Below are 12,467 nucleotides of genomic sequence, written 5' to 3'. Positions count from 1 at the left end.
ACTTTCCTCTTGGTAAGGGTAGAAGAGACTCTTTTAGCTCTGCTAAGCAGCTCTTATAGGTGAAGGACGCTCCAAAATCAAATCATTGTTCTCTAGTATAAGGTAGAGCCATCGCCTCTGTACCATGTCTTCCACTGTCTTGTGTTAAAGCTTTCTTGCTTGATGATAGTCAGGCACACTAATCTATTTGTCTCCTTATTTCCGCTTCTTTCTGGGCTAATTACCCTGTTGGAGCCCTTAAGCTTATAGCATAATGCTTTTCCAACTATTAATAATAATAATAATGATAATAATAATAATAATAATGATAATAATAATAATAATAATAATAATAATAATAATAATAATACTATATTCGCATGTTTGTGTATTCATCACACGATTCTATTCCCTTCAGCCCATTGATACATCATTCCAGTTCTTCAAAAAAATTTCTCTTTAAGTGAATGTTAGAGATATCAAGGAATGTCCAGGTTTTTTTAATCCACTTCTCTAGCACATATTCGAAGAATAAAGAAAAAGGAGGGATTAGGGGTCTAACAAATATGGATTAAAGATATGGCGATAAAGAAGAAAATGGGTTAACCATATAGATACATAAAGTTACGAAATTGTTGTTGTAAAATATGGGTTATAGATTACGCAACAGATATCTGTCAGATGAAGGAATCATTCTACTTAGCAGTGTCTTTAATGAATAATGAAAAAAATAGTCCACATGATATAAAAAATATTATGAATGACTCTGGCATCTTTTGTCTTCAAATGCGACCAGTTCTAATCTCTTGGAGAGAGAGAGAGAGAGAGAGAGAGAGAGAGAGAGAGAGAGAGAGAGAGAGAGAGAGAGAGAGAGAGTAGGATTTATTAGATATAGATTCATATCATATTTAATGTTTTATGGAAAGTGTTGGAAAATCATAAACATTGAATCTATCTTTTATATTTACTCTGAAATAGGTATTACTGATAAATACTGTTGTGCAAATTTTTTTTTTTTTTTTTTTGTGTTATAGTCATGTTAACAGCTGAAGGACATTGATCATATTCTAATGATAGAATTGAAAGCAACATTTCTGATTAACTCAGCTTTGATGAATGAATAATTGATAAAGTAAATTATACCTTTGAATTATGGTGAAATGTACAGAAAGGCCTAAAATAAGCCGTTTATTAGTAATGTTTACATTTAGAGACTGACCATATTTCACCTGAACAGTGCCCGATCACCCCCACCCTGCCCGAGCTAGGACCAGCCAAAGCCCCCATCCTTAGCTAACAACTATGGAGAGGTTGTAGCTATCAAAGGAACTAACGAGTTTGAACGGGACTTGAACCCCGGTCTGGCAATCATCCGGCAAAAACGCTACCACCAGGCCACCACAACATATTTCACCCAGCTCCTCATAATGCCTATTCTCATAGACCAAATCTAACTTGAGGCAGGCTTTGGTGATGTCCGTTTTGATATCCCTATTGTTGACCGTATACTCTATCATTTACGCCTAAACCTCCAGTAATCTATAGAAAATTTTTGTAAGCCGTTTGCTGCTAATTTGAAGAATAGCCTAGAAACTTTTGTATTTTTCACACACATGAAAACAGAATCTTTTCTTTATGAGGCAAACAGGAGAAAGTTCCTACATCGAATAAGAATCCCATTCTTAAAAAAAATCCTAATAATATATGTCTTTAACAGCTAAAATTTCCTCACAGTAAAAGCATGTGGAAATCTAAAAGATCCATCATCATTGCGGCTATCATAAATACATAGACTAATATTACCCGGCTATGCAGATTTGAGCAAACATTGGCACACTGAATTTTGGATTTAATCCCTAATAGGGTACAGTCTATTACCAGACTGAAAAAACCCGCAACTTGATCATGAGGAACAATCCAGCGCCCCCTGATAACGACCCTCTGAAGAAAACAAATGTAGTCTACTCTTACCAATGCCCACTCCGAGGATGCCCCGGCAAATACATAGGTATGACTACTATGAAACTTTCGAAGAGGATTTCGTGCTACGTCTAGCAAGGTGCTATCAGAAATCATGCTCTACAGCGACATAACTCCTAAATTAGCCGGGCAGACATCGTCGCCAATACCAAAATTATCGGCAGCGCCACGGACAGCAGGCGCTTACGAATTTTGGAAGCTTTGTTAATCCAGAACGAGAAACCAGCGTTGAATACGACTCAAGAAATGTTCCTCCTACCATCCTGTCGACGTACCAACGCTAGGAACCAAGAACAAGACCCCCATAATGATGACAACCCCGATCCTGACACCCCTACAAATGGAAAAATCGTCTGGCCAAATGCTGATTTTGGCGACGAACATGGCCCGGAATTTCAGCCTGCTGAGCGTAGGAATGGGCTGACTGACTTTGAACCCGTCTCGGTGCGCGCCTCAGCCAATCAGGGAGCTCAGATACCTCTCTCAGCCCAGTCCACTGAGCGAGAGAGGAGCCTGCCTGATTTTTTGGCTGGCTCGGCGCGCGTCCTGACCAATCAGGATCCACACTCTAAAAAATTAAGGGTATAAAAGGGGTAGAAAAAGGGTATTTCTAGTGGTTAAAATAGCATACCCTATCGGGGTATATAAGAAATATAATATACCCTTTACAATATACCCATATCAAGGGTATAACATATACTTGAGATACCCTTCCTTAGGAGTATATCGCAGGTAAAAAATACCCCTTTACAGGGTATTCAATACGATATAAATACCCGTGTATATTAATTATAATTACATAATTAATATCCATTCCACCATTAGGTGTAGTTATAGCTTACAGTATATAAAATCATAAGGTCAATGATTTTAAAAGTTTGGTTTATCAATTTATTATTTCCATTACACTTGAAAATCAAAAGTATATATATATATATATATATATATATATATATATATATATATGTATATATATATATTGGTACATATATATATATATATATATATATATATATATATATATATATATATATATATATATATATATATATATAATTTTGAAGTAAGTTTATATTGTTGCCAAAAGTCACTTGATTAAACATTCTCAGTTATAATATATACTGAGGCTAGAGGACTGCAATTTAGTATATTTAATGATTGGAGGCTGTATGATGAGCATACCAGTTTGCAGCCCTCTAGCCTCAGTAGTTTTCAAGATCTGAGGGCGGACAGGAAACGGGCGGACGGACAGACAAATTGCCATCTCAGTAGTTTTCATTTACAAAAAACAGTCAGTATAATACCTGTATACATATTATCATCAATTTAAATTCATAACATAAGGAAAAGCAACCACATATAGACTCATTATAATGCCTTGCCAATTTTTTTGCCCATGTACAAACAGAAGAGGGTAATTTGCAGTTATGTTGAAATATATAAGATTCTAAGAATAACAAAGTTTTTTCAATTGGTTTTGGACATTCCAATGAAAATGAAAAATATGACTGAAAGATGCTTTCAAAAGTATTAGTAAACCTGGAGTTTTGCCTTGAAAAAAAAAAAAAAAAAACAGCCGCCATTGATGTGAAGCTGATATTCTCCTCTTCGAAAGGTGAGGACTGGGAGCTGGACATTTTATATCCTGGAAAGTATCAGAAACTGTGTAAACTGACCAGAGTTATATATAGATTGGGAAAAGATAATTTTAGCAAGTTATTTTAATGCATTAATACTATTTAAGTGAATGCATTGATTGACGCCTTTTAACAGGGAAGCGTGCAGGGATATAAGTTAATACTGTGTAAGGTAATCACTAGTTTTTGTTGCTTTTCTGGTGTCTAGCAGAAATAATTTTTAGGGTGAAAGTATATTTCGACATGTTATATACAAAAAATGACAACATATATGTATAATGCCGTATAGCAACAATAATAATACTATGTATTCTAATAACAGTGGGTTAACTCTTGTGAATGAGCTAGAACATATTCCTCACTCTCTCTAAAGAGTGATGGCAGAAGCTGCAAAGCAAACCGAACGCAGAAAACTGTGAAAAGAAAATATTTGTTAGTGTGTGCCTAAATACATATATATATATATATATATATATATATATATATATATATATATATATATATATATATATATATATATATATACTGCATATATGTATATATATATATATATATATATATATATATATATATATATTATATATATATATATATATATATATATATATGGAAAAGAAAAGGAAAAAATATCATGCATAAATCCTTAACTGTCTGCTACCGCAAGTCAAACTTTTTTAATTTGATAAAATTCTGGTGGAAAACAAATGTAAAATCAGTTTTTTTCTCTTTTCTGAAACCTCGAAATTATCGTACAAAAGCGTACGATACCTAAGATATGTATCGTACATCGTACTGGACCCAAAATAATCGTACATATACGATAATTATCGTACGAATGGCAACGCTGAATGCAAGGCGAGAGAGAGGACTCGTGTCTACTCTCAGGTGTCGTACCTAGTGACGTCACATTAATAACGGCTATCCGTGCGAAAGCTGCGCCTAGGTTGACCTGTAAGATTCTATTCCCCTCTCCATAATGTCGTATGTGCAGTACATTCACCAAGAATATATATATATATATTATATATATATATATATATATATATATATATATATATATATATATATATATTAATTGAATTATTATAACTAAAATAGTACTTATATTTCGTTACTAAAGTCTACTGACGAGTAGTATGTCAAAAGGCTTCGTCTCTGTTTTAACCATTTTTTCAGTGGAAACCACACCACACGTAGGTATATGCTATTTAGAATCATTGTAAAAACGAGATAAAATAATGTAAGTGTCATTCTAGAATAGTTGTGGTTCTTTCACCATAGTTATGACATGCAACAGAGACGTACATATACGCTTATTCGTATGGTAAACGGCGTTTTTCTTTCAAGTCAGAGTTAGCAGTATATATACATATTGGGGACTACTGATGCTTGCATAGATGGACAGTTAGTGTTCTTACCTTGGTCAGCAGTTACTAACAGTTGAAATGCAGTGTAGATATTATATTCCTGATAACGATAATTTGAAGTTACAGCTTACGGCAATTTATCTTCACTGCAGAGCACATTTGAGTCAACACACCACTGATATTTCCCGCCAAATTCCCGGGCTCTCGAAGAGTCTCGAGACGGCAACAATACAAATTGCCAAGTACTGCATTTTGTAGTAGGAACTTGCTTCAAAACTATCCATAACTCCAAACCAATATGTTGTTAGTAACTTTTTTGGTGCATTACACTATCAGTGTAACAATATGAAGATTTAATACAGAAAAAAAGTTCATTTCATGACATGATCCCACAAATTTATCAAGCCCATTTTGAGACAAAGTATAAAAGAGGGTATATTATTCACAAAAAATACCCTGCCTCCTGATGTAGAGGGGTATTTTAGAGCCTTGGGGTGTTTTACATGTATATATACCTCAGCTCCAGCGTTATACCCTTTCTATACCTTGAACTTTTTACAGTGCAGGATTCCTTCCTACCTCTCAGCTTGGGAGGCCGAGCCGAGCTCGTCGTACATCTGCCACCCGAACTTACAACCTCCGCTCGACCAATCAAAATTCGAGGCCCCTCTCTACGAACCAGAGCCGGGATATATAAGGACCCAGATCTAGCCAGAGCCATCCAGTTCTCGCTCAGCTCCCACTGAGAGAGGACCTACACTGCTGCTCCTGCCTCCTGCCTTCCTGCTGACTGCCGACTTCTTCTGCTGCTGCCGACTGCTGCCTGCTCCCTCTTCACTTGCTGATATATTCAGCCTCCTGAAGAGATCGCCGCCGCCGCTAAATCGCCGATTTCACCGACGTTTTTCGCCGATTTTTCGCCGAATTCGTCGCCGATTTTCGCCGTTTTTTCGACGATTTTCGCTGCAGTTAATGCTGTTTTGTCAAGGGCCTTGCCCCTGAATTGGCCGTGATCAGCCCCCTCATATAAGAGAATCTACATTGATAATATAGGCTAAGCTTTGCCTCTGTGTACATAACTTCCTCTTACTAATAGATCCTCCTGTGGAAAATCTGGTAGCCGTTGTGGTCTGAAAACTCCAGTTGAAGCAGGGCCAAAGGGTCAAAACTTCCCACTCTCGCCGTCTGTGGCAAGTCGCATAGGGCTGTTAGGCTTGGCGCCTATAAGCCAAGTTGTTTACTAGATAATAGGTATTTATTCTTGGTAACTGGCGAAATAAGCCAGCATTCAATAGAGTTAGGAATTAGCTCAAATAAAAACTTTTTAGGATTCCACTGAGTTTGTTTATTACCCCCAACCTCCCTACCTGCAGGAATAGACTGCTGGGCCGTCTTAGTGCGTGAACGCAGTAAGAAGGCTCCCCAACAGCTATTTGTGCAGGCTAGTACATAGCTAAAAAGAGTTAGTTACAGCACTGCTCTAGCAATAGGATAGTTAGCATATCCCCCATATAACTAACGAAATTGTGTTCCATTTTCAGATTCTTTATTTCGTTCTTATAACTACTAATGTAACTTTGTTTGGGGCCCTAGGGCTTAAACGGTTGGACAACCCCACCAGACACACTGTCTGTCTTTTCGATCTTTGATCAACTCCTTACCTTTCTTCCCACAAAGGACTTATCCTGGAGACCTGTTGATGAGCTAACAGAAATAGAGTTAGAAGCCATGGCTTCTGGAGAGGTGGAGATGCACCCTGACCTACAGCCATGCCCTGAACTCATCATAGACCCCACGAACAGGAAGAGAACGACCCTAGATACTGACTCAGATGAGCAAGACAACCAAACCTGGACCGAAGTAAACAGGAAAAAGAAGCTACAAAGAAGGAATCATGCAAGATTCAATGATACAATGCACACCCAGCAACAAGGGAACCCCTACGGACAGATCAACGACCAGCCAGCCAGGGAAAACAAGACTTACTTCTTTAGAGTCCTGGCAGGAAACTCATCAGAGGCCTTCAAGGCAATTGCAGCCTTTGAGCAGAAAAATAAGAAAATCCAAATGGTTGCCAAGCCAAACAGGACAGGCCAGTGGACCATATCCACCAAGGACCCACGACCTCTGATCACTCTAAGGAGCACTTCAGACATCAAGCTGCAAGAGCTCAAGGAAGAGGAAAAAATAAAAAAAGCAGTTGTGGTTGGCTACCCAACTGACATGATGGAAAGCCACCTGTTGAAACTGCCTAATATCACTGCGGCAGAAAGAATGAAGAACAAAGCAGGCTTCCTTACTAAAGCCATTCTGGTAACGTTCAAGGGACCACACCCGAAGAGAGTGGACCTAGGCATCTTTGGCAGCTTCAAGGTAAACAAGTACTACCCTGATCCCCTTAGATGCTACAACTGCCAAAGATTTGGACACCACAAGGACCAGTGCCAAGCTAAGGTCCCAACCTGTGCAGTCTGCAGCCAAAGACACCCCACACAGGAGTGTATCGACAAGAGAGCTGCAGGAATACCTACTGTTGCTAAATGCTCCAATTGTAAAAAGGGACACACAGCAATGGCCTGGGGATGCCCTCAAAGAGTAGCAAGGGTAATTGCTGCCCTCCCCAAGGATAAAAGGGACCCATCAAGAGAAAGAGCGGCCCCCAAACCTTTACCTAGGAAAAGGTTTTACACAGGAGGAGCTAAGGAAGCACTCCAGAACAAGATCCACCTCTAGAGCCAGATCCACATCAAGAGCTCCCAAACCTACAACCCAAGGGCCAAAACCAATGCCCAGGACTATTTTTATTAAGACCACGGTCTTAAGAACCACCTTAACCAACCTAGTCACGCAGGCAGTGACTGGAAAACTAAATGCTGAAGCTATTGCAGCTAGCATTGAACAAGTCCTGCTAGACTTCGCCTCTAAGACCAAGTCCTTCCAACCCCCCTCTCATGCTATCCCTATCATCCCATGCATTCCATCCATCACTCCTTCATCCACTCTCACCCCATCCACCTCATCCACTTCATCCACTGAGGTCAAGGCAATTGCCTTTGCCTCCAGGGACCCAAGACAGTACTCTTCAACATACAACCAGGTATAAGAGTTCTTAACTGGAACTCAGCCGGAGTAAGACCTAAAATATCCTCCCTAATTGCAGTATGCAAAACAGAGGACATAGACATAATCTTGCTACAGGAAACACACTTAACAACAGAAAGGAAGATCAAAATACCAGGCTACAATGCCTTCACAACACCACAGATAGGCACAGACAGAGGCCTAGCCACACTAGTTAAAACAAGCATACCAACAACAAGATTACACAACCCCATCCCTTGCGGTATCAACATAGAGACAATAGCAGTAACAATAACACTACTGAATCAAAAAAATTGACATATACAACATATACCGGAAAATAAACAGGGAAGACACAGGAGAGCTGCAGCTGACACAACTCTTTGCTCACGCAGAAAGAACATCAACAGTTATCTGTGGGGATTTTAATGCACACAACCCCATTTTATCATCCCCATCAAGAACAAACCCCTCTGGGGAACACATAGCCTTCGCCCTAGAGGAGTTTGAAGGCGTCACCCTCCTAAACACAGGGCATCCAACACATGTAAGAGGAGGCAGACTGGATCTAACCTTTGTCACAACAGCAATAAGACATCTAACCAAGTGGCAAGTACACTCAACCCTGGTGAGTGATCACTTTGCCACAGTAACAGAATTGGAGATGCAACAACTACCTCCTATTTCACCACCTCCACCAAGATGGAATCAGGATCTAGCAGACTGGGTCTGTTTCCAATTAGCCATAGAGGAATGGGCAGTCAGCTATATTCCTCCAGAGGACACAGATCAGCTAGAAAAAGACCTAGTTGAGGCCTTTCACAATGCAGCCAACAGAGCTATGCCACTAAAAACAACACAAGGTAACTACACATACAAGGACTCCTGGTACTACTGCCCAGAAGTCAGAAGACTAAAAACCAGACTGAACAGAGTCACAAAAATACACAGAAGAAGATCAACAGTAGAAAACAGAGCTACTACAAACAGTCAGAACTGAAACAAATGAAAGAATCCATGAAATCAGAATTGAAAAATGGATGGAATGGTGTTCAAACCTGTCAGAATACACCACTCTAACTCAGCTTTGGAAATGGCTACGCAGAGTAGCCGGAAAAAAGAGGAAGACTCAAATTGCCACACACCCACACCCACATGAGGAGGCTGAAAGAATTGCAACATCTTTTGCAAACAGAACATTGTCAATCAATCTCTCCCCTGAAACCAGAATGCAACAAGAGCAACTGGCGCCATCCAGATGGGAAGAGATCAACACAGCCTGCCTTCAGCAGGATGACACAGACACCCCATACACAGTTGAGGAGCTAAGAGCAGTACAAAAGACAGGGAAAGACACTGCACCAGGAGCTGACAAAATCACCTACACAATGATCAAACACATGGGTCCAGCAGGTGAAACTGCATTCCTAAGGTTACTAAACAAAACACACCTAGAGCACACAAGGCCTCAAACCTGGAGACAACAAGATACACAGCCAATCCCTAAGCCAAAGGATCCAAAAAACCCAAGGCCAATAGCCTTAGTATCCTGTATGGAAAAAAAGGGAGAAAAAAATGGTCCTAAACAGGTTAAAATACAAAATTGGCCCTCTAAACAAGCAGCTATATGCATATCAGGAGGGAATTGGTACCTCTGAATGCATCACAGATGTATTAAGCTGCATAAATCAAAACAAGGCAACAATAGTCTTCATAGACTTTGAAAAAGCCTTCGAGCTAGCAAGCCCAGTTGCAGTGCTGCAAATCAGTAGCTAAAAAAGGAGTCAAAGGACACCTACTAGCATTGACTAAAAACTACATGCTAGGGAGGCAAGCCAGAGTCAAATTTCAAGGAGTGATATCCACATATCATAAATTAGAAAATGGTACGCCACAAGGAGGAATTCTAAGCCCCCTCCTTTTCAACATCCTTATGGAAAATATAGCCTAACTTCAGCTACCAGAAGGAGTAAATATATTTATCTATGCAGATGACGTATGTGTAATAGCTCGAGGGCCAGTCAGGACAATAAAAATGCAAAGAGCACTCAATGCCATCAGCCACAAATCCGATGAGCTTGGACTAAAAATAAACATTGACAAAACAAAAGCAATGACAATCAAAGCCCCAAACCCTGTACAACCACTCACAATAGGAATGGAACCCCTAGAATGGGTGGACAGATACACATACCTGGGAGTAATAATAGACAAACAGCTCACTTTCAAGGATGAGATGAAATATCTCAAGGAAAGAACAAATGCCAGGAATGCAGCTATGAGATATATGAGCAGTCTCAATGATGGAGCAAATGAACACGTCCAAAAGAAATATTATCTGGCTTGTTCCAGATCATTAGTAGATTATGCCGCCCCAACACTCCTGGGGCTAACAGATCTACAAAAAAGCACAATTGAAGTGATTCAAAACAATGCCATGAGGCTCATGTTGGGAGCTCCAATGTGGACAAGACTGTGCAACCTAAGGTTGGAAACTGGACTACCAACCCTTGAGGACAGAATTGCACTAAGAAATGCAAGCATAGTTGCAAAGATGTTCCTGTCAGACAGAGACTCAATCACCAAAAAAAGAGTAAGAGAGGAACTATCCAAACATCCTGAAGTGCAAACCCCAAGTTCTTATGGCAAAGACCAGAGCAATAACATTAAAAGACTTGGCCTAACAGAAACAATCCTACAACTAAACCCTGACACAGCACAGAGTACAATACACATTCCACCATGGAAAAAACAAGTTGCTAAATTCAACTACACCAAACTCCCAAGGGCAAAAGAAAACTGCACAATAGAGGAACTTAGAAACGCAGCAGAAGCAGCTATAAACTCTGTAGAGACAATAGGGGCACAGATCTACTATACTGATGGTACAGTAGATCCTGGAACCCAAACAGAAGGAGCGGCAGTTCACTCCTGCAATTTCACAGCTTGCTGGAGAACATCCAATAATGTCTCCACCCTGCAGACAGAGCTTGTTGCAATACAGCAAGCATTAAAATACTCTATTGAAAATGAGGAGGGACCGGTAGTCATTCATACTGATTCACGATCCTCAGTGCAAGCCCTACAGCAGAACAAAAACAAAGAAAACAAATCCCTGATAGCAGACATTAAAATCCTCTTAAATCAGCATAATGAAAGGAACAGACTAGTAACACTAAACTGGATTCCCAGTCACATCGGGATACCAGGGAATGAAAAGGCTGATGAGCTAGCCAAAAACACCAAATACATTCACAATGTACAGGTGCACATACAGCCTGCACTGCAACAAATCAAAAGCAAAATAAAGACAGCTCAGGGACAACCTAATCAAGGAACTACATATGAGGATAGAGAATGGCTCTCCCTCTGCAACATGGTACAAATGGGCCACGGAACTAGAACCTCCTCCCATAGACAAACACACCCCAAGGAAACAGGCTGTATGTATACACAGACTCCGGCTGGGATACAAAGCAAACTGGGAACTAGTAGATGACATCCAGAGAAGGTGTGAACACTGTGATGTCATACCACAACAAGCCCTCCTGCACTATCTACTAGAATGCAGAGAAACAGCAAAGCTACGAGGTGATCTACATGTAGACACCAACTCACCACAGGCTGTGAAAGAAGCGGCCACACTGGCAAAAGAAATTGTCGAAAGCATAGACGCACACGCACAATTGCTTTCAACACTACCTCCACCAAGGTAAGACCTCATCATTTCATGCACCATCTCATCCCCTCATTGTAAGGCTCTATTCACATCATCCCTTTTAACTTCTCAACTAACCTACCACTAAAAATCTCTCCGCAGGGACCCTAGGGAGTAAAGGGTTGGACAACCCCACCTGCACAGTTTTTCTCTAATCTTCAAAAGCCTTACACCCCCAATTTTCAAACTACCACTATCCGAGAAATGATGGCCCTCTACCACTACCACCATCATCCTTACCCTATCCACATCTTTTTCTACTACTAAAAACATTTCAAAATTCCATTAATGCAATCACCTTAGAATTTTTACAGATCACCTACGGGCCAACCAAGGGAAAGGCCCGTGCCAACAACAAGTGTTGGCTTTAATACCCCAAGAAGAAGAAGAAGAAGCCAGAGCCAGTACGGGCCAACCAAGGGAAAGGCCCGTGCCAACAACAAGTGTTGGCTTTAATACCCCAACAACAAAGCCAGAGCCTCACTTCTCGCCTGAAGACGGAGCAAGCTGTTCTAAAACGCGTCGCAACCCACTCCTGACTTTACCTGTTGTAATTTTCGAGTATTACTTGTACTTGTATTAATTACATCCAGCCTTAACCTGATTTGTATCCTTCACCCTGATGAGCTTCGCCAACTTGCTAGCTGAATGTAGCAATCCTGAAAAAAGAATTGTCCGAAGAATCGAGAAATTGGACAAGAAATT

The sequence above is a fragment of the Palaemon carinicauda genome, chromosome 12 (genome assembly GCF_036898095.1).
Source record: "Palaemon carinicauda isolate YSFRI2023 chromosome 12, ASM3689809v2, whole genome shotgun sequence".
NCBI classification, from domain to species: Eukaryota; Metazoa; Arthropoda; class Malacostraca; order Decapoda; family Palaemonidae; genus Palaemon; species Palaemon carinicauda.
Note: the sequence above shows the minus strand (reverse complement) of the source record.